General features: G+C 41.7%; 1 protein-coding gene across 2 annotated transcripts in view; it reads right to left on the bottom strand.

Moving 5' to 3' along the window:
• Positions 1-3,140, bottom strand: part of wrap73 (WD repeat containing, antisense to TP73) — a 40,714-nt gene extending 37,574 nt beyond the window's left edge. For both annotated transcript variants that reach the window (XM_060931477.1, XM_060931478.1), the window contains exon 1: positions 3,018-3,140. The gene's annotated coding sequence lies outside the window, so the exon portion shown is untranslated. The remainder of the gene's footprint in view (positions 1-3,017) is intronic.
• Positions 3,141-24,407: the final 21,267 nt, after the last annotated feature.

Below are 24,407 nucleotides of genomic sequence, written 5' to 3'. Positions count from 1 at the left end.
TATAAAGGTAGAGTGAAAAACGAAGATAACATTTAAAAGAAAAAAAAGGAGAGGCAAACAAACAATGTGCAAACATAGAGGTAGATATACTGTGCAATGTCTTGTGCAAAATTGCTAATATAATCCGTGGTTCAAAAGCCTGATAGAAATATAGAGGTAGATGGTGATTATAATCCCAGCCCTGCTTAAAGCTACACTTAATCTGCTTTATCTTATAGCAGGGGCGGCACGGTGGTGTAGTGGTTAGTGCTGTCGCTTCACAGCAAGAAGGTCCGGGTTCGAGCCCCGTGGCCGGCGAGGGCCTTTCTGTGCGGAGTTTGCATGTTCTCCCCGTGTCCGCCTGAGTTTCCTCCGGGTGCTCCGGTTTCCCCCACAGTCCAAAGACATGCAGGTTAGGTTAACTGGTGACTCTAAATTGACCGTAGGTGTGAATGTGAGTGTGAATGGTTGTCTGTGTCTATGTGTCAGCCCTGTGATGACCTGGCGACTTGTCCAGGAGGGTGTACCCCGCCTTTCGCCCGTAGTCAGCTGGGATAGGCTCCAGCTTGCCTGCGACCCTGTAGAACAGGATAAAGCGGCTAGAGATAATGAGATGAGATGAGATCTTATAGCAGATTACACAAAACTACCATACACATATGTCAAAAAATTACCTGAAATCAGTTCTTTAAAGGGGTACCAATTATATACAGTTGCTGATGTGACAAAGTAATGTATTCTTAAGTATTCTATCAAATTTATATATTAGAAAACAACGAAATATCTTGGTAATTGTAAATATAATAGTCGGTACGCTAAACGGCACAAGAGTCGCCATTTTTAAAAGACCATGACGTCAGCCCTACCCACTGCACTAGGAGATAAGCGTGTAATCATGGCGTCGGGCGCATCAAGTGAAAGCGACAGCTCTGTCGAATCATACGAAGAGATCCCGCAAGACACACTGCAAGCAGGCTATGGCTTAGAAGGGTACCAGTTTGAACCTCGGAGAGGTACTCTCGACTCCGGTGATGACGAAAGAGAAGAAAGCTCGAACTCGCTTGGTGTTTTTCAGCGGAAACGAGTGAAAAGACACGTCTGGAGGATCGTTATGCTTTCCATCGGTCCTGTTATTACACCCGAAAGCAACACACTGTGGCATTGTGTAGCCGATCACTTACAATTCATCCTACTTTCCGATTCACACGTGCTATTCCCAACCTCAACGAGCCAACACAACTGGGCACATACATACGTCATGAGTGTTACGCAGAGAAAATGAACGTGCATTCTGATTGGATAAAATTAATATCATGGCGGGCTGTTCAAACTGCGGAAATAGTTTGCTCGAGCTACTTTCAAAACACTATAACTTTCCAACCTTAGAACAAAAAACTTTTGTAAGTCTTGAATAAGGTTCGTTAACGTGTGTTTTATTGTTATATTTACTCTATATATTGCCCTCTGTTCCCCTTTAACTTGTCCTTCACTTAAAAATTGGTACAAGAACCAGTTTGAATTTTGGATCCCTGTGACACAAACTTTGTACCCTGATTGTAAAACAACCCATATATCTTTTCCCTACTCATATGTAGGGTCAGTGTGGTTAGGTTGGATTGGACTGGATTAACTTTAATACTCCCCAAAGGGGAAACTCAGTGCCACCATCAACATACAAGACACAACACAACATGAAGCAAGACATTAAAACAGGTACAGGACAGAAGATATAGCAGAGAGCAGCATAGAGAAGCAGACCATGGCAATGGACCACCAACATGTGCAACATACAGCAGTATAAGCAAGGAAGAAAACAAGCATCAACAGTTAATGGCAATGGACCACCAACATGTGCAACACAGAACAGTATAAAAAGAACCATGCATACACATACATGCACATACACACATATGCCTAAATAAATAAATAATAGTGAGTCAATAAAAACAACACTATATCAAAGGTGCTTATTAAAAAACCTAACTGCAGAAGGTACAAAAGATCTCCTGAATCTCTCAGTTGAGCAGCTGGGGAAGAGGAGTCGCTGACTCCTACCACTTCTTACAACGAAACTATGAAGAGGATGGTCCTCTTCTGCCACAATCCTTTTCATTTTTCTCATGGTTCTCTGTTCAATTACTTCTTCTAGAGAACTGGGGCTGAGACCAATAATTGAGCCTGCTTTTCCTGTCCTCCCCTGACAAACAGCTACCCCAGCACACCACCGCATAAAAGAGGACACTGCCCAGAATCCCATTATAAAAAGTGTTTAAGATGGGCCTACTAATACTAAAAGACCTGAGTTCCCTTAGGAAGAACATTCTAGACTGAAATTTTTTGAACGTGTTGCTACTGTGTACCTTCCAGTCCAGTTTGCTGTCCACATGTACACCCAAATACCTATAAGAAGAAACTATCTCGACAGGCTGGTCTTTAATTAAAAGACCTGATGGAGTTAAGGGCTTTAATCAATGACCCAACAGTGGCAGCTTGGCAGTGTTGGGTCTCGAACCCTCAACCACCTGATCAGTCACGTAGAGCTTTAAACCCACTAAGCTACCACTACTCCACTGAATAAACACAGCAAAACTAAAACTCGAAATTGATATTGGGTTTTATATATGCTTTTTCTCGTTACTTCTTTGCTTTTTGCCACTTTTCTTTGAAAAATGTTGGATTTAAATATACAGAGAGATCAATCTAATCACAATGCTGCAGCGACCGGAGCAGGCATCCATTTGTGATCCTCTGTAACGCAAACACAGCGTTATTATTCCTTTAAAATGAAAACAAGCTAATAAGTTTCTCATTTGCTCGTATTTCACTTTAGAAATTAGTCACGGAATATTTTTTTGTGACTAAATATTTGGACCACAGCTGCCCAAACGCGTCTTTAGCCGCCTAATTAGCTAGCTAGCTAATTCTAGCTAGCTTTTCTCATTCAGACACACTCACTAAATCACCACAGCCTCGGATGCTATAAGGGAACTCTCTCTCTTTCTTTCTTTCTTTCTTTCTTTCTTTCGTGTCATATTTACCTTGTGAACCGGATTAACTGATTATTTCAAAATGCAAATTGTGTAGAAAACGTCGGAAGTTTCTCTGTGCAGCTAAAAAAAATAAATAAATCTCGCTTCGTCTTGAATTGACGGTTGGAGCAGTGTTTCGGAAGTGGATCAACAATCGACCAATCAGCGTGCGCCTTGTGCATCATGGGAAATGTAGTCGTTTAGTGGAGTTCGTCAAGCTCAATGAGTCAAGTCAAGTCAACTTTTATTGTCAAATATGCTCTACATACAGCACAGATGAAATTTCAGTCCTCTCTGACCCACGGTGCAAACAGGCAATGCAATAAATAAAAATAGAATAATTGAAATAAACAGTATAAACACTCTAGATAAGAACTAGACATAGATTAAACACTCATATACACACACACAAACTGGTGCAAATAAACAATCAAGGGCACTTGAGGTAAACATGAAATAAGCAGTATAAACAATAAACTAATGGCTGTTAAGGTGAGGTAGTGCGGAATAGTGCAAAGGAGCGAGGTAAAGAATGAATGAATGAGAATTAGAACTGAATGGAAATTTGGATGGTAGCTAATGAGTTCACTGTGTGGTGTTCAGACTGAAATTTTTTGAAAAAAATATTTTGTGATTGAAAATAACGAAAAATGATGACTATATTACGAACCATGATCTTTTATAAATCATTTTTCTTTATTCTGTATCTTATTTAAAGTTGGACATTGAAATGAAACGTGATGAGGTGTAAGTATATTGCTTAGCTGTGTGTGTGTGTGGCTGCAGGGCTTTTGGATCAGCAGCACACTGTTTGTGTGATCCCCTGGTGAGAGAATGGCGTTTCCCGCTCGTGTGAGCCCAAACGGCGGCTAACGCCTCCTCCTGTCAGCCCTATTTCTCCCCATCCAGCCCATCCCAGCAAACCTACTGTATTTCCCCTAACCTGCTCCATCAGCTCCTACACACACTTCCCACTGCCTCTCTCTCTCTCTTTTCAGTTCGTTTCATTTCATTTTCACCTTGAACTCAACACCCGCTTCAGTCTCTCAGCTGTGTTTTGATTGCAGCTCCTCTCAGCACAGAGCCGGATATTTGTTTTTCTCTTTAAGTTGTCTGGCTGAAATACTTTAAAAAAATGATTCTGGGATTCAAGAAATTATAGGTCACTGTGGATATTTTAAAGCTGGAACGCGAATTTCATAATACAAGGTAAGTAAACAGAGCTGTGGGTTATTTTTGCAGGAATGAGGTTTGGGCTTTAATGGATCGTTCCTGCGTGTTTATGCGATCAGGTGAATGACATTCAATCAGGAGCCTCATGTAAAGATGGTTTGTTTGTTTTAGTTTTTTTGTTTTTTGTTTCCCAGGACTTGCGGTATAACACTTTGCAGACTGTAAAGTAGACATGCGCAATTATTATGGCGCCTGTATAATAATAATAATAATAAATTATTATTATTATTATTATTATTATTATTATTATTATTATTATTATTATGACAAAAACAATCTATTCAACTTCATAATTTATTGATACAAAAGCGACATTATTTATTTATTTATTTATTTATTTATTCAACCTGACTATTCCTCTGATTATTTTCCAGGAACTGTCCACAGCTTAGACACTGAAATACATGTTTGTTTGTTTTTTATAGATTTCTGTCTGTCTGTGAGCGTGTGTAAGTGTGCGTTAGAAATCAATACTAAACTGTGAGAAGGTGATGCGCTGGACAGAGTTCAGGATTGATTATTATTATGATTATTTTTATTATTATTATTATTATTATTATTATTATTATTATTATTATGGGGGAAAGGGGCAGGTCGGACTGAGTGCACTTGGAAATCAGGGCTGAGTTGTTTTCACTCATCAGGTAAACCTTACGGATTCTATCCTCCAGCCCAGATATTTGTTTGAATGAGAAATGTCCAATTGTAGGCTATTAGTTGCAGATAGCTAGCAACTAATAAAAAAATTAAAAAAAAAGAAAGAAAGAAATGTCCGAGCAAAATGGGGAGTGAATGACATCAGGTCCTGAGTGTGAAGATGTTGTGTGTTTGTTTTGTGTCAGAAAACGCTTTACATTTGTTGAGGTATTATTATTATTATTATTATTATTATTATTATTATTATTATTGTTGTTGTTATTATTTTCTTGAGTTCATTTTGACTTGTATGAGCAGGATGAGGTATTTGGTTCCTGATGATTTAAAGCACTTCTGAGGGTGTAGTTTTATCCTGTGTGTGTGTGTGTGTGTGTGTGTGTGTGTGTGTGTGTGTGTGAAGTGCGCTTAATAATATGACCGTATTGTGTACCGCGTTGTCAAGGTTGCTTTCACTAACTTGAGTGTGTGTGTGTGTGTGTGTGTGTGTGTGTGTGTGTGTGTGTGTGTGTGTGTAAACTGAAGCTGTGCGGCTGCATGGCTACAGTCTCTCATTTCTGTGTCCGGATGATGGTGTCTTTTGCCTAAAACACTGTCTGAGTTGAACTCCAGGACAATGAAAGGTAAATGATGTGAATGTTCTCTCAGGCCGGCTTGTCCATGCTGAAGTTAGACTCTGGTTTTATTTTGCTCTAAACCTGTATAAAGGCTGAAGTGGCGAATGTAAGTGTTAATTCAATTCTCAGTGTTAATCCCCACTGTCTGTGTGTAATTGCTGGCAGAGCAGAGACTGTGTGTCTCAGGGCGGCCGCCGCCGCGGGAATACTCTCACTCCGGCTCGAATTTAGGGCGCACACATCTCTCTTTCAACTTTATGATCAAGTCGGATTAATGATTAATAATGTTCATGGTAATGCTGATGTGATTTGTGTCTTTCCTTGCTTTACGCACAGACCTGTGCCATCATGCGTATTTGTGCTAAGTTTGATAACAGCAGGATTTTTTTTTTTTAAATCTATTTAGTCTGGATTCTGGAAATTATTCCAGCCTATGCAGTGAAATTCTGGAAAGCTCCAACCAAGCAAAAAGGTAGTGTGTTGGAGCTCATCTAGAGCACCGTGCCTTTGTCCCAATCCGAACTATAAATATGCACAGATTGGACACTGCGCCACCATACACTACTATACACACATGCACTCCTCAGTACAAGGCTGTGCGGTTTGGGATGTGACCGCTTTCCCTGTCGTTGCCGGGGAAGCAAAGGACGCGCGCGCGACGCACCAGAAAGTGCGCCTCACGGGTGGAAGTTTTGAAGTAGTGACGTCATCAACAAGGCTAAGGCGTCAAGGAGATAAACATGTGGACAAATATGGATGCGTTTGCACACCGATGTACAGTAGTGCGAACTCGTGATTAGGGTGCTGTTTAAGGACTCGTTTGCGTGTCCATATGAGTGAACAGGTTGAATGGACAATCTCTCTCTCTCTCTCTCTCTCTCTCTCTCTCTCTCTCAATTTAAAAGCAAGTAAATCATAATGCTACATCTTTCTGCATTGCTCAAGTGGAAAGAAAAGGATTGATGTTTCCACTTTAGTCTCCACTTTATCGGGTAAGGCAGATGGACATGTAAGCCAGTTTCTGACATAATGAAAAGGTTTCTCATGGTTATGACTTAAGTTCTCATAATTATGACGATCTCAAAATCCTGAGATCTTATTTCATAATTACAGTTTTCAGTTTCATAATAATGGAAGCACGGTGGCGTAGTGGTGAGCACTGTCACTTCACAGCAGGAAGGTTCTGGGTTCGAGCCCAGCAGCCGGCAAGGGCCTTTCTGTGTGGAGTTTGCATGTTCTCCCCGTGTCTGCATGGGTTTCATCCGGGTGCTCCGGTTTCCCCTACAGTCCAAAGACACGCAGGTTAGGTTAATTGGTGGCTCTAAATTGACCGTAGGTGTGAATGTGAGTGTGAATGGTTGTTTGTCTCGATGTGTCAGCACTGTGATGATCTGGCGACTTGTCCAGGGTGTACCCCGCCTTTCGCCCGTAGTCAGCTGGGATTGGCTCCAGCTTTCCCGTGACCCTGCACAAGATAAGCGGTTACAGATAATGGATGGATGGTTAGGTGGTTTTCAGTTTCATAATAATGGCAGCACGGTGGTGTAGTGGTTAGCACTTTCGCCTCACAGCAAGAAGGTCCTGGGTTCGAGCCCAGCAACTGATGAGGGCCTTTCTTTGTGGAGTTTGCATGTTCTCCCCATGTCTGCATGGGTTTCCTCCGGGTGCTCCAGTTTCCCCCACAGTCTAAAGACATGCAGGTTAGGCTATTTGGTGGCTCCAAATTGACCGTAGGTGTTTGTCTCTACAGTGCCTTGCAAAAGTATTCATACCCCTTGAACTTTTTCACATTTTTCCACCTTACAACCACAAACTTAAAAGTTTTTTATTGAGATTTTATGTGATAGACCAACACAGAGTAGCACATAATTGTGAAGTGAAACGAAAATGATAAATGGTCTTCAAAATTTTAAACAAATAAAAATCTGAAAAATGTGGTGTGCATTAGTATTCAGCCCCCTGTACTCTGATATCTCTAAATACAATCCAGTGCAATCAGTTGCCTTCAGAAGTCATCTAATTAGTTAATAGAGTCCTACTGTGTGTAATTTACTCTCAGCATAAATACACTTGTTCTGTGAAGGCCTCAGTGGTTTGTTAGAGAACACTGAAGAACAAACAGCATCATGAAGACCAAAGAACTCACCAGACAGGTCAGGGATAAAGTTATGGAGAAGTTTAAAGCAGGGTTAGGTTATAAAAAAATATCCCAAGCTCTGAACATCTCAAGAAGCACTGTTCAATCCATCATTCAAAAATGGAAAAAGTATGGCACAACTGCAAACCTACCAAGACATGACCGTCCACCTAAACTGACAGAGCGAGCAAGGAGAGCACTGGTCAGAGAAGCAGCCAAGAGGCCCATGATCACTCTGGAGGAGCTGCAGAAATCCACAGCTCAGGTGGGAGAATCTGTGCACAGGACAACTATAAGTCGTACACTCCACAAATCTGGCCTTTTTGGAAGAGTGGCAAGAAGAAAGCCATTGTTGAAAGACAGGCATAAGAAGTCCCGTTTGCAGCCAGAAGCCATGTAGGGGACACAGCAAACATGTGGAAGAAGGTGCTTTGGTCAGATGAGACCAAAGCTGAACTTTTTGGCCTAAATGCAAAGCGCTATGTGTGGCAGAAAACTAACACTGCTCATCACCCTGCACACACCATCCCCACTGTGAAACATGGTGGTGGCAGCATCATGCTATGGGGATGCTTTTCTTCAGCAGGGACAGGGAAGCTGGTCAGAGTTGATGGGAAGATGGATGGAGCTAAATACAGGGCAATCCTGGAAGAAAACCTGTTGGAGGTTGCAAAAGACTTGAGACTGGGAAGGAGATTCACCTTCCAGCAAAACAATGACCCTAAACATACAGCCAGAGCTACAATGGAATGGTTTAGATCAAAGAATATTCATGTGTTAGAATGGCCCAGTCAAAGTCCAGGCCTAAATCCCATTGAGCATCTGTGGCAAGACTTGAAAATTGCTGTTCACAGACGCTCTCCATCCAATCTGGCTGAGCTTGAGCTATTTTGCAAAGAAGAATGGGCAAAAATTTCAGTGTCTAGATGTGCAAAGCTGGTAGAGACATACCACAAAAGACTTGCAGCTGTAATTGCAGCAAAAGGTGGCTCTACAAAGTATTGAAGCAGGGGGGCTGAATACTAACGTGCATCACATTTTTCAGATTTTTATTTGTTTAAAATTTTGAAGACCATTTATCATTTTCATTTCACTTCACAATTATGTGCTACTATGTGTTGGTCTATCACATAAAATCTCAATAAAAAAACTTAAGTTTGTGGTTGTAAGGTGGAAAAATGTGAAAAAGTTCAAGGGGTATGAATACTTTTGCAAGGCACTGTATGTGCCAGCTCTGCAATGATCTGGCAACTTGTCCAGGGTGTACCCCGCCTCTCACCCATAGTCAGCTGGGATTGGGTCCAGCTTTCCCGCGACCCTGCACAGGACAAACGGTTACGGGTAATGGATGGATGGGGTTTCATAATAATGACTTCTGACTTAGTATCTCATAATTATGACTTAAGTTCTCATAGCTTCCTATCTCATAATCATGAGATATTCAGTCATAGTTGTGAGAAAATATTCATCATTATGAAATAGTAAGTCATAATTATGACAACTTCTTCTTCACCCATTCAGTGTGTTCTGGGCACGGGCGATTGCTCTAAGACAACAAGGGAGGCTCAGCCTCCTCTAAAAATTCTGGATCTGAAATAGCAATGTTATAAGTTATAACATTGCTATTTCAGATCCAGAATCATAGAAATATATGTGCTCAACCCAACTACAGTGCGAAATCATTCCGTTATAACTTTCCCAAGTTCGCCTAATGTGTGCGTGAGTTTTTCCCCCTCGTGACAGCGCGATGCAGCCCAGCGTCAGTACACTTCAATGGCATTTGGGAGCTCTGCGCTTTTCAATATCAAAATGCAAGACGGTTATTGGACAAATACTGCGAAAACGCCCGCCCACCGGACTCCCAGCCTCAGTGGACTTCAATGGCATTTGGGAGCTATGTGCTTTTCAATATCAAAATGCAAGACGGTTATTGGACAAATGCTGCAAAAACACCCGCCCACGGACTCCGAGCCTCACAGTGGGAGGGACATGGCAAAGCTTTCCGCGAGGAGACTGGTGATTGGTGAAAGCAGCTGGATATTTTCTTTGATTGACAGCTCGTTTCAAATATAGACAGGCAGCAGTGAATTTCAGTTCAGTCCCATGCGGATTCGCAAGTGCTGTGGTGTATTGTAAGAGATCAGCTTACATTTCGATTTCATTCATTACATACGGTTTCTACCAGCTTTTTTAGTTTGTATATATTTTCATTGTAAATAAAGTGTAAATATAGTGTTGTCAAGTTTGCTATCTTAGTTCCAGAAATTTCGTTTATTTGAGTGACTGAACTTGAACTTGAGGGGGCTAGTCAGCTAGCAAGAAAGCTACGCACGGATGCCAAGCATTGCTGATTTAATTTTGGCGAAGCCATTTGCCAGTCTTCCTTTCTAGGAAAAAATTAAAATTAAAGAGCAGGGTAGACCAACGCCTCAAACTGACTTGGTGAAAAAGGTAGGGAATAATACTCGTTCCTTTCAGCTCTCCTGGTACAAGAAAGTGAATTGGCTAACAGCAAGTGACCCACATCAACAACAGTAAATAGGCTACTTTAGTAATATGTCATGGATGGACCAAAAATATAGAATCTATTTAAAATGTTTATGCTGAGTATATTATATTGGAATATATATTTCTCTGGATATGAATTAAAACACAGCTACAATTTGGAAAACATTTTTAAACAAAAACACAGCTGAGAACATTTCACACTACAGACCTGGATTAAAAGTGAAGGGTTATCAAAATTGTCAATAAAACATTTCTCAGTCAAAATAAGTAAAATATAGGGAAAGTGTCATTGAATGAAATGTGTGGCACCCAGCTCTACTGCTGAGGTTCCTGACAAAGAGCTGCTTTCAATAATGATCAATTTTTAAACAACATGCCACAATTTTAAAATATAAAATGTTAAAATATCCCCCCCCCAACACCACCATCATGTATATTGGACAGTAGGCTAATGGGCCAAAAGAACCTGTTATTTCACAGTTTGTGATGCTGCCAACAATCAGCCAGATCAGAGGCAAGAGTATGGGCAAAATTGATGTGTTTTTTCTTTTAAAATCTGGAAATATCGTAACCGACCAGCCTCCCCTGTTTGAAAGACTACCAGCCGCCACTGGTTCTGGGTTGGGTCCCTTTCCTAGGGTTTCTTGGCTAAGTAAGTATAGCCAGCTAGCCACTCCTCAGCTGCACTGCTTTTGGTCGTGGACAATTTAGAGTAGCCAATTAACCTAACCGCACTGTATGTCTTTGGGCTGTGGTGGAAACCGGAGCACACCTACACAGACACGGGGAGAACATGCAAACTCCACACAGAAAGGCCTCCGTCGGGCACTGGGCTTGAACCCATAACCTTCTTGCTGTGAGGCAACAGTGCTAACCACTACACCATCGTGCCCCATAGTATCTCATAATTATGAGATATCTTCTCATTGTTATGACATGCAATGTGATTTTTTTCTTCAAATCACAGAAATTGGCTTCGATATTAATGTGTATTAACTAACTAACTAACTAACTAACTAACTAACTAACTAAAAAAATTGTGGTTGTAGACGTAATGGTTTTAATTTTTTTTATTTTACCTGCATGTCCAGTCTAGGCTGAGTTTCCTAAAACATCTTAGCACACAGATAATTGTTAATAGGTCAGAACTCTGTTAGAGGAAGACCACCATTAGTCCACTGCTTTTGAATCCCTTTGTTAGGGAAGGTTCTGTGTGCTTGCCTTCGTGCCCTCTGATCAGAATATGATGCTTTACCATGTCTCTCTCTGAGTGGAGAGGAGTAGGGAGGAAGGAAGCGTGTCCTGCACCACGTGGCTCACTGGCCCATTGGGATGATGCCAGGCAGGTCCAGGCCTGCCAAACTCGGCACCTTGATTCTGAATCTGCACACCCAGCCTGAAAACCTGCTGGGATTTAGACGGGAGAAGCAGCACTGGGAGCCTGGGTGGAAATTGCTTTCAAATGAAATCGCTCTTGTACTAAGGGCTCTCCAGCCCATTCGATTCCAATATTGGCTCTTATTCATGAGTCATAATTGATCAACATCAGGAAATATAACCCAAAAGGAAGTGAATCAAATGATTAAAAATGAACAACCGGAGTGTAGAAAATACATGGTGGAATAATAAACATGCACTCTCTTGATTATAATATTATCTTTTATAAACAGTGGCTTGCTTATGTTAAAGAAATGAATAGCACTGACACTATACGTGCTCTTTAGAGTAATCTACCCGACGGTGGAGCACCCCATGTCCAAGATGTCCCAGACCTCCACCAGTGATGAGGGTACAACATTTGAGCACCTGTGGAGCAGCCTGTAAGTCCCTTGCCCATAATAAACACTACATTACATTGAACACATTTTATTATTAAATATTGTCTGGACAGAACAGTAATGCTCATGCTACATTTTTTTAAAATGACCTAATATTGCTTTCTAGTTAATATTTTTTAAAAATAATTATTTGCTCATGCACTTGTATCTCATAAAAAAAAGAAATTACAATTACTGTTAATGATAATGGTGAAATAATCAAGAACGTCATTAATTTAAGTCCACATAAGAAAACATAACACAACCCACAGTTCACGCAGTCTTCGATTCCTCTTAGGAATATGTGATCGTTTACCGAGTATGTGATATTACTTTATAGGGAACCGGACAGCACATATTTTGAGCTCCCTCAGACCAGTCATCCAGAGAGGGGCGCTTCTAGCACCATGCCCAACAACCGGGCTGAAGTGTGCATGGACGTCTATCAGATGAGAGACCTGAATGATAACATCATGGTAAGGGAAAAAAAAAGTCAAACAAATTTCTCTGGCTGCTTTCTGTTACAGTTGCACATAATACTGTAAACTGTTGTACATTTTCTTACACCGCCAGTGATCATGAGATAAACGATGGTTGTGGTTTCAAGGGCTGTAAGTATTATTTATATACAGTATATGCTATCAATTTCTGACTGGTTGAGAAATGAGTACCAGATGAATGTTTTTCAATTGGATTTTGTAATTCAGTTCTCAATTTTTTTTTCTTTGTAGTCAGGGAGTCTCATCTCATCTCATCTCATTATCTCTAGCCGCTTTATCCTGTTCTACAGGGTCGCAGGCAAGCTGGAGCCTATCCCAGCTGACTACGGGCAAAAGGCGGGGTACACCCTGGACAAGTCGCCAGGTCATCACAGGGCTGACACATAGACACAGACAACCATTCACACTCACATTCACACCTACGGTCAATTTAGAGTCACCAGTTAACCTAACCTGCATGTCTTTGGACTGTGGGGGAAACCGGAGCACCCGGAGGAAACCCACGCGGACACGGGGAGAACATGAAAACTCCACACAGAAAGGCCCTCGCCGGCCATGGGGCTCGAACCCAGGACCTTCTTGCTGTGAGGCGACAGCGCTAACCACTGCACCACCGTGCCGCCTGCCAGGGAGTCTTTTAACTGTAAAATAAATCCCACTGCCCGCTCAGTAAGATTTATTTCATGAGCATTATTTAAACATGCACAATACATTTATAATTTTTCAATTTATCATTTTTAATGAAGCTCTAAAGCTTTCACTTCTTTTGGAATTATTCTGGTTTGGATTAAACCCTTTTCAATATGTCGGACCTGCCAAATAATCTAACAATGATAACAATTCAGTAATAAATATAATAGCAGACTTTAATCATGGCCGGTTGGGATTTCCATCATTGCAACTAAATTAAAAGATAACGGACAACCGTGGCTATGTTTCACAGACCCCACTGCAGCAGAGATGCAGGTCCACTGGAATTAGAAGATAAAGCACTTTGGAGATGCTTTTTTTTTTCAGGATTTATATAGGTTGTTATCTGTTTTTGTTAAAGAACACAGTTCAAACTTACTCATCCATGGCTCCAAGTTAACAATTAAATGTGTAATTACTGTATAATACAGAGACGTAGAGCCTCTTTGCTTCATTTATATCTTATCCAGAGTGAATATTGCAAACGTTTAGATCAGAACAACAGCCAAACAGATCTTCGCGTTCCAATGAGACGAAGGTCCATTTTGAACAGTTTTTCAAAGTGCGTGCTGTGCTGAAACCACGATACAAGGCCTTTGTTTCTGCTGCTGTCCCAAGTCAGGTTGCTTTTCCCTCCACATCGGTGCAGATTCCCTCCTTACTGCCTGCTTTCCCTCTTCTCTGCTATGTTTTCCCTCTCCACAGCAGGCCCGGCTACGGCCTGGGATTTAAAGTGGGAGGGCAAAATGGCTTAATTAGAGGGAAAACCAAGCCAAGAACATGACACCTGCTGCTCCCTTCCATCTGGGGCACACGTGCTGGGGGAAGAGGGAGGGATGAGGTGTGGAAGCGATGGAGAGATGTTTGGATGGATGCTTTAGAAGGCTTGTATTTTGACCATTGTATCATGAGACATTGTAGTGACCTGATTATCAAACTACCAGTGTTTGAGGTTTCTTTGAGGAGGCGGTATTTTAATAATCTGCTCATTAATACACTGCAGGAAAGACTGTAAGGGATATACGACCAAATGCAGGCATTTTCAATATTCATATTGCCGATCCAGATGTAATTAAAGATTAGTGTCAATTTTTACTCACAGCAGCTGGATGTAAAATGTACAGTTGTTTCCCGTGGACAGATTGTGTTGTTTATTTGCACTTTGGTTTTCGACAGCATGTCCTTTCTGTAACTAGTCTTGCATTGTGTACTGTATTAGCACGAGTGAGTGCGAGCAGGAAGGACAGTTTTTTGTATCCGATGAAATGCGATTTTTGATGTCGTCCATGCGAGCAATGCCACAGTTCAGAGCATTCAGAAATACTCCTTTCACTTGCTCTCATACCTGTCCCCTTCCAAACAACATTGGTATCGTCTGATCCATCAGCAGGCAAGTCCAGGCCTGCCCTTTCGGTTAATAAATAGTCATGAGGCCAAAAAGTGGGAGGTCCAATATTTGTTGTTAGCTGCAGCTAGAAGTTGACAGGGCCGGGACGGCTGGAGGAATATAGAGAAATATCCTCGCACTTGTCTTCTACACTCAGCCGTATTCACAGCTGCAGAGTTCAGCAGGCTTGCTGTGCGAAAGGGAAAGTATTGGTTCTTACCGCGCTCACTTGGACGTGCGAGGTCACATGACCAGCCGGGTGAGCGTGCGCCTTCTGACGGCCGCCCGCCCTGCGGGAGCGCTACAATGCTGTGCGCAGGTGACCCGGCTCATCACTACAGCACGGTAGGTGAGCTTCATTCTTCAAAAGGATGACATGATTCTAGTCTGATCCATTTTAATCGAGAAGGTCAGGAGCAATTAATTTATTTGCAGCAAATTTTATATCAAGAGATGTGTGTGAACTTTTCTGATTTCATTTTAAATAAAAAAAGAGTCTCAATTTTTGAGATGATGGCAACAATTTTTGTTTTGTGATCTGGTCCAGAACATCCTGAAATACTCACTCATATGACAATTTAGAGGTTAGAAATAGCTGACTTAAAGGTGTAAATAAGAAGGAATGCTTTGTGCAGGCGGGTTGGTTTGTGTTGTAAGTGTGTTTACTTTCAAATTCCCAGAAGTTAAGTCGGCACTGGGGAGCGAAGCAGAGCTAATGTTTATTTCAGCGTGATTATACAGCAGCAATAGCATTTGTTTCCAAGATGAGATTAATACCTGTTGATGCATCTGCACGGATCTGTGAATTATAGTGATCGCTGATGTTCGGTTCGGCTTATGTGCTGTAAAAGACATGTTTTGTCATAAAGAGAACATTTATATAATGAGTCCTGTATGGCTTGAATTTGAAATTGAAATTTGCATCTTATCATTTGACTTGTTGAGAAAATATTGAGCAAAACAATACACAGTGGTGATAATCAGCAAATCAGGGCTGCCCGATCTAAAATGACTAAATAAGATGATGTTTTTTTTAAAAAAACATACCATGCTGATTTTCATACACACCTGAATCACACTCGTATTGTGACCAAACATGGTGCAGTAACTCTAACACTGTCTCACTGCACTACACTACCTGTGCAGTAGAGGGCAACGTTTTTGCACTCATCATTCTGTTAGCCGTCATTTCAGTTCCCTGGAGCTCTCTGAGTAAAGCTGTGTCTGAACACGCTCCGAACATGTGCAGCGTTATGTTATGTCATGTCATGTCATGCTGAACCTATCAGCTCCCATCATCTCCACGAACCATCCTTTTCATCATCTTTATCTGGAAAATCATCAGAATGATAAGATAATGATGTGAATAGATGTGGACATGGCGAGGAGCCAAGCACCAACAACAACTCATTCAAAGCTGCCTGGTCATCATAATAAAACTCATGAGGTTTAATTTTCCTCTCACTTTCACTTGTTTATTTTTTGAAAGTTTAGTGGTGTGTGATTAAATAATATGGTCATGACTTGAGTTTAGGGCGGCACGGTGGTGTAGTGGTTAGCGCTGTCGCCTCACAGCAAGAAGGTCCTGGGTTCGAGCCCAGCGGCCAGCGAGGGCCTTTCTGTGCGGAGTTTGCATGTTCTCCCCGTGTCCGCGTGGGTTTCCTCCGGGTGCTCCAGTTTCCCCCACAGTCCAAAGGTTAACTGGTGACTCTAAATTGAGCGTAGGTGTGAATGTGAGTGTGAATGGTTGTCTGTGTCTATGTGTCATCTATGTGTGATGACCTGGCGACTTGTCCAGGGTGTACCCCGCCTTTCGCCCGTAGTCAACTGGGATAGGCTCCAGCTTGCCTGCGACCCTGTAGAACAGGATAAAGCGGCTACAGATAATGGATGGATGGACTTGAGTTTAGCATTGTGTGAAACGGCAGTAAAACTTTTCAGAAAAGGCTTGAAGTATTGTGAGTGCTTGGACGACCGGAAAACTCTAAAACTAAAATGCATCCAGCTCACCTAAATTGTCAATATGCACGACTGGGAAAAGTTTTTTTGTTTGTTTGGCATTTTATTGGCTTTTTTTTTCTTACCTAAAATGACTCACAGATGAGGCATGAAACAGTCCAAACATACAGCATGGTCCAAAAGTCAGAGAACTCTAGTGAAAACACTTGTTTGGCATTATTTTTCAATTGAACCCAAAGCTTCTCATTACAAATAATATTATCAGCAGCAATTTGTGAAAAGTAGAATCTGTGAAATATTTACACGAATTTCAGAGTTTCTTAATATTTTGTCCGTCCCCTTTTTTTGCTTTCATGACAACATACACTCAGCGGCACGGTGGTGTAGTGGTTAGCGCTGTCGCCTCACAGCAAGAAGGTCCGGGTTTGAGCCCCGTGGCCGGCAAGGGCCTTTCTGTGCGGAGTTTGCATGTTCTCCCCGTGTCCATGTGGGTTTCCTCCGGGTGCTCCGGTTTCCCCCACAGTCCAAAGACATGCAGGTTAGGTTAACTGGTGACTCTAAATTGAGCGTAGGTGTGAATGTGAGTGCGAATGGTTGTCTGTGTCTATGTGTCAGCCCTGTGATGACCTGGCGACTTGTCCAGGGTGTACCCCGCCTTTCGCCCGTAGTCAGCTGGGATAGGCTCCAGCTTGCCTGCGACCCTGTAGAACAGGATAAAGCGGCTACAGATAATGAGATGAGATGAGACAACATACACTCGAAATGGCACAGACCCGACAAGATTTTATAAAACCTGATGATCTGTGTCAGAGCAAATCTGTCAGAGTGTCATCTGAACACGTGCTTCAATGGGGTTTACAGTTATTTAGCACAAAAGTCTTTTCGCACAAGTTCTAAAGTCTCTTAGCACAACTCTAAGTTCTTTAGCACAAGATCGAAGAACACTTAATCTTTATTATGAATGCTTGGTGATCATGTTTAAAGATGTTTGATGGATTTTTTTTTAATGAAAGTTGAATAATTTGAGTAAGTTTTTAGGAATAGATTCCGCTCTTAGTCGGCAAAACACGCTGTCAAGCAGGGCAAGAGACGTAATCCCCCGGTTAATTAATTCGGTAAACGCCTCATTATTGACAGTCAGTTGAATTTGTGATATGATCAGAAGTGACGGAAGTTATCTGTGAAGGTGCCCACAATTCAAGGTTTGTTCTGGCTTAACTACAAATATCCAAAGACACCAAAGAATCAGATTTTCAGTCCACGTTTCAGGGATCAACAACTGATCCTTAACATGCACAGCAGCAGAAATCCCGGCTTCCAGTCCGTAAGCAATCATAATAAACCCTTTCCTATATCAAGATGAGTATTTTTTTTTTCAATTGTCGTGACCATAATCCAGAGTTGTGCTAAAGAACATAGAGTTGTGTTAAGAGACATTAGAAATTGTGCTAAAAGACTTTTGTGCTAAATAACCCAATACCGTCAATGGAAGGGATCAGACTTGTGGAAAATCAAACATTTTCTACAAAGGAATTAACACGGTCAATATCACACATTTGCGTTTTCACAATTCTAAATCCTGTTTATTTCCAGATTTCAATAAAAACAAATCCCAGATTTTCAATGTGGTCTCAGACTTTTTGAGTCCATTTTACATGTGAGCAGTTTGACGTAAGGCTTGGCAATATGAAAAAAAAAATCCTGATATTATGATAAATTCTGCTGTGATACACTTTTCTGAGATATCAGCAAAATTTAAAAAGGCCCCATGTTTACACCTGGAGACCAGAGTTCATTATGTTACCAACATTTACGTAGGAATATGCTGGCCTTGAGATTGGTGCTCATTTCTGTGGATTTTTAGTCATGGATTGAATAAATACTAGTCATTTTGGATGTATTTGTGTAATAGTTAAACCACTGACAATTCTATATTAATATATTAACATTGTTAACGCAGGGCGGCACAGTGGTGTAGCGCTGTCGCTTCACAGCAAGAAGGTCCGGGTTCGAGCCCCGTGGCCGGCGAGGGCCTTTCTGTGTGGAGTTTGCATGTTCTCCCCGTGTCCGCGTGGGTCTCCTCCGGGTGCTCCGGTTTCCCCCACAGTCCAAAGACATGCAGGTTAGGTTAACTGGTGACTCTAAATTGACCGTAGGTGTGAATGTGAGTGTGAATGGTTGTCTGTGTCTATGTGTCAGCCCTGTGATGACCTGGCGACTTGTCCAGGGTGTACCCCGCCTTTCGCCCGTAGTCAGCTGGGATAGGCTCCAGCTTGCCTGCGACCCTGTAGAACAGGATAAAGCGGCTAGAGATAATGAGATGAGATGTTAACACAGTAAATGATACTAGTTAAGAAAAACTTAATGCAAAGCATTGGCAGTAAAAGTTTTAACGCTCTGGTTTAGTATGAGTCGTTGTATCAATGATGCCAAGCTTTAGCTCATGCATTTGACATCTGACCGTCTTTTGGCTCGGACTCAGTGACAGTGTGTGTGTGAGAGAGAGAGAGAATATGTTTAGGTGTGCATGTGTTACTGCTATCCTTAATCCGTTAGGTTAGAAAGAATGCTTAGATCACACATGTATACACACACACAGACATGCACAGAGTTGTGCAAAGGATCGTCTTTTGTTTTTGTCCTGTTTCGACTTGTTGAAGAACATGTTCCAGCGTTGTAATGAGGTTTACCTGAGTGCATGTGCAAGTGTGTGAGTGCACACTGAAAGGACGCTCTTCACATTACACAGTTCGAGAGTTGACAGCGCAGGTTTGACTCCACACCTGTGTGGAAAGCCCCCAGTTATGAGGGGGAAAAGAAATATTCAAAGACGTATTTTAGGGAGCAACATTTTAGGGAGAATGGGCAGATGATTGTAAAGCAGTGACGGATTTAAAAGCAATTAACATGTTAGAGATTTTAAAAGCAATTAAAACCCCTCCCATGTGTGTGTGTGTGTGTGTGTGTGTGTGTGAGAGAGAGAGAGAGGCTGAGACTGAAAGGCCCTCGAGACATTAGCTTATCTCTCTAAGCCTCTTAATTTCTCATTGTTGTCTAGTAGAAGGTTTATAATACACATGTTTAAATTAGCTGAAAAAAAGACTATTATTCTTCCAAACACCACACAGATTCATTTGAAGTTTTATTTTAGAACCATGACGTTGAACCAGAATTGTGAATGTGATTTTCCTCTTTCGAACTTTGTAACTTTTACCTTTGTGTGTGTTTCCCCCTTGTAAACATCTTAACGGGACAACTGAGAAGAGTGGAATATTTATACACGCTTAAAGAATTTCTCGAAAACAAATTGTTAATTAATAATTAGTGGATACATTTTTCACTGAAAAAATTTAAATACCATTACACTAGTTTATTACCGGGCTTGTTGTACTCAAGTCTGACTCGTGCCCTAATTTTAAGGACCCGTGACTTGACTTGGACTTGAGCACTGATGACTTGGACTCGGACTCGTGCATTAGCTGCATTCGGACTCGTAAATTGGAGACAAGGACTCTGATTTTTTCTTTATCTTTTTGTAACATGCCATAATAATTTGACATAAGATATTTATATCTACATTAATTTTTATACTAATTTCATAAAAGAGAATGCACAATCGGGCGGCACGGTGGTGTAGTGGTTAGCGCTATCGCCTCACAGCAAGAAGGTCCGGGTTCGAGCCCAGCAGCCGGCAAGGGCCTTTCTGTGCGGAGTTTGCATGTTCTCCCCGTGTCTGCGTGGGTTTCCTCCGGGTGCTCCGGTTTCCCCCACAGTCCAAAGACATGCAGGTTAGGTTAACTGGTGACTCTAAATTGACCGTAGGTGTGAATGTGAGTGTGAATGGTTGTCTGTGTCTGTCAGCCCCGTGATGACCTGGTGACTTGTCCAGGGTGTACCCCGCCTTTCGCCCGTAGTCAGCTGGGATAGGCTCCAGCTTGCCTGCGACCCTGTAGAACAGGATAAAGCAACTAGAGATAATGAGATGAGATGAGATGAGAATGCACATTCACCTGTTCATACTGTATGTCATGTTCAAGAACAAGCTTACGTTAATGGCGCTAAAATGCCTGGAGAGAAGCCCCTAGGATTGTCCGCTTTGCTTATACAGACTTCTCGTGCAATGGGAAAAAATGCCCTGCGATGTGTTCCATATGTAGAAGAACTATTGAGGAGACGACGGGGACAACCTCGAACTTCAATCGTCATTTGGCAAGACTCCACCCAGAGAAGGAAGTGACACGCTATGTTCATTGCTCTGTTGATAGCGGGGCTTGCTGAGCGATGAGCTAGCTAGTGTTAACCCTCTCTCATATTATTTGCCCTGCTGATAGTGGGCGGGGCTTGCTGAGCAATGAACAAGCTTTTTATCTGTAGCCTATTAACTAAAATGGGGCAGTCGAGCAGTAACGTTAGTCCAACACAGTAGCAGAGACGGTTTCATATAAAGGTAGCAACAGCCCCCGTCAAATAGTGCGGTTGGAGTCTTGTTCTTGGACTCAACTCGAAATTTTCTTTAATGACTTGGACTTGAACACTGGGGACTTGAGACTGGACTTGGACTTGAGGTTTAGTGACTTGACTACAACACTGGAATATACTGTATTTTTGACATGCCATACACTCACCGTCCACTTTATTATCCAACCTGAAGACAAGAAAAATACATTTTTCCAAACTTTGACTGTCCAGTTTCAGTGGATCTGTTCCCACCGTCGCCGCAGCTTCTTGTTCTTGGCGGACAGGAGTGGAACCAGTGTTTTGCTGTTGTAGCTCATCCACCTCAAGGTTTCATGTGTTGTTCATTCTGAGATGCTTTTCTGCTCACCACGGAAGTAAAGAGTGATTATTTTTGTTAGTGTAGCCTTCTGTTTGGCCAGTTGCTGCTCAATTGATGTTTTTTTGTTTTTCGCACCATTCTGTGACACTGTTGTGAGTGAAAATCCCAGAAGATCAGCAGTTTCTGAAACCGCCCTGTCAGTAAGATCACATTAACCGAGGCTCTTGCTCTGTATGTGCATGATTTTTATGCCTTGTGCTGCTGGAACATGATGGGCTGATTGAATAATTGCATTAATGAGCAGGCGTACAGGCGTTCGTAATAAATTGGACGGTGTTTAGATGAGCTCTGAACACTTTAGACGAGTTCGTGAATGTGTAAGAGAAGTAAATTGATAGCAGGTAATTATTTTTGTAATATCCAGAGGTGGAAAGTAACGAATTACATTACTCGCGTTACTGTACTTGAGTAGCTTTTTTGTGTACTTATACTTTTTCAAGTAATTTTTAAAGAGTGTACTTTTACTTTTACTTAAGTATGTTTTCTTTTAAGTAGTGTACTTCGGTACATTTTACATCACAACCGTTACTGAGTAAAAAAAATAAATAAATAAAAAATAAAAAAGGCTAAAATGGAGAAGGGGAAATGCGTTCTGGAAATGAATCACGGGAAGGACAGTTGTCGCGCGCGCGAGTCTCACACAGACGATGGCGGACATGCACCGGCGCTTTAAGGGGGGGGCTCAAACCCCTGGGCCACAGCCAATCAGGGGCCTTGTAATATTAATAAAATAATAAACTGTCGGAATCGTGGGCCTACATTAATGTACGGATAGAAATAAGGTTAGAAATAAATGAGCGCACAGTAGCCTACTGTAAGAGACATGGTGGATGTGGTTCGCGAAACGAACACCCACAACTGTACCAGAATAAAATGTAACAAAATGTAACGTCACGCACGAAAGCGCGCCAAAGACTGCAGACTACTGAGAAACAAATTTAGAGGCTTTGAAAGATGAAGCGTTCACATGTTAGCGGGGTGCATAAAAGGAAAAAAAGAGAGAGATGCAGGTAATGATAGAATCGTTGCCTAAAGTCACAGACTTTTTTAAGGTAAGGATCACCAATCTGTTCAGAATATCAGCTACTTATCAGTTATCAGCCTACCAGCAGCTAGGCTATGTGCAGCTAGGCTAGATATGCTATGATCTGTCCAACAGTAAAATAAATCGGTTGTGATTTGAATATGTGTCGTGTGATTTGAGTTATAATCCTGTTAGTATAATAGCATATTTCGATAGGGATAATAAAATGTCTAAAACGGCATCTACTGAAGAAATTGATGAAAAGATTGTAGCCTATAATTTTCACAGTTCGGGCAGCAGACAGAGTAAGCATACTGAGGGGAATAGCAATACAAAGCTAGCGCAGATCCACATTTCTCGCTAGCTGTGTTGGGTGTGTTGTTAACCCGTGTGGATTTAAGTGAAATACTTGAGAAGTTCTGTGGTCAAGACAGTGCTTTAAGGTAAGGACACTTGATTATTAATGTTTGCCGCCGTGGCTTGTTGTTGACGAAAGGCCGACATGATTTTGCCTTATGCAGCTACTGCTAGCGTCATGCTTTGAACTAGGTTAAGCTCATTTGCGCTAAAGGATGGGTTTATTGAAGGACTTTGATGTAGCTAGTTTCTTTTTAAAAAATCGTATGCTCAAAACAGTATGCCCGTGTTCATCATGTTTAACTTTTTTCTTGATGGAGTGCGTGAAATATTGTTGAGTGGTATTTCGATGCAGTCATGTCAAAAAGGCAGTTGAATGCACGGTCTTATTCAAGGAGAAGGAAGACTTGCATGATGCTTGAACATAGATCGGTAAAATAGACCCTAGTAGGACTTGGTTTCGTGTATTTCGGTCTGTAGAGTTATGAGTTTGGCCGCTGTCCATGGTGTTTACGTTTCATGTGGCCGCTGAGCCAAGTACCTTCATCATCATCATCATGTTCCCCTGTCAAAAGTTAAACTCTCTAGGGGTGCTTCTGCTGTAGCAGTTGCAGCAGTTGCTCAAAGTTTGATTTGTCCATCGTCATATGTCTTATCTGTTGGGTGTCTATGCCCAGCAGATTTTCCCATTTCGTCCATTTGTAACCATTTTTGTCAAACAGGAGCTGCTTTTGCACTTGGTTATTGCCCATCCGGCAAACGTGAGCAATATATTTTAGTTGTTGTACGTAGCAGGGTAGTTTTATATCCTGGGTTCCTGTCAGTTTCCGGAGGTCAGCATTGGACATCTTGTAGCTCCAGTCTATATCTTCATTTGTAGTGTTCTTTTGGTCAGGGGCATTCTTTTGTTTATATCCACCTTTAATCATTTTCCTTAGGAAGCCGTGCCACACTACCTCAATTTTGTGAATTTCACTGGATGATAGTTGCCATGCCTGTGTGCTGTACAGGAGACGAGATCGAATGCATGCCACTAGGAACTTTATACGGGTTTTTAGTAGTATTCGGTGGTCAGTTAGAACGTGTTTCAGTTCATTCCATTTCATGAATGCAGCACTTATCCTAGCATGCAGGAAGTGTGAGGATTCATCACAGTTGCTGACATTATAACCAAGATACTTAAAGGTGCGGACGTTTTTAATATTAGTGCCGCCAAGGGAAATGATACTTGGTTTACATTTGATATCCTCATTGACGTTAAAAGCCATTGTTTCTGTTTTGACATATGATATTTGTAAACCAAAGCGGGTGTAGGTCTTATCATACAACTGAAGAATATTCTAAAGCTCCTCGATGGATCCAGCGAGTATGGCCTGATCATCTGCGTATAGAATCTCTGTTATGCAACCCTCTCCTGATGCTCGTGCTTTCGTACGCATTTCTCTTGTGGATACCTCATTTGGAATGCAATATCTGAACTTGAAGCCTGTATCTGGATACAGTTTTGATATCTCATGCTGTGCAATCCTGACAACAAAGTCCATATAGGTATTAAAAACTGATGGCGATTCTAGGGCACCTTGTCTTGCAGCGAATGTTTGTTTTCATGCCGCCGAGCTATTTTTATGTATTTTTTTAAAAGGACTTGTCTGTAGGTGTGTGTGTTTTATGTTTACAAC

Source organism: Neoarius graeffei, chromosome 10 (genome assembly GCF_027579695.1).
Source record: "Neoarius graeffei isolate fNeoGra1 chromosome 10, fNeoGra1.pri, whole genome shotgun sequence".
NCBI lineage: Eukaryota > Metazoa > Chordata > Actinopteri > Siluriformes > Ariidae > Neoarius > Neoarius graeffei.
This window is presented reverse-complemented; position numbering and strand designations above follow the sequence as displayed.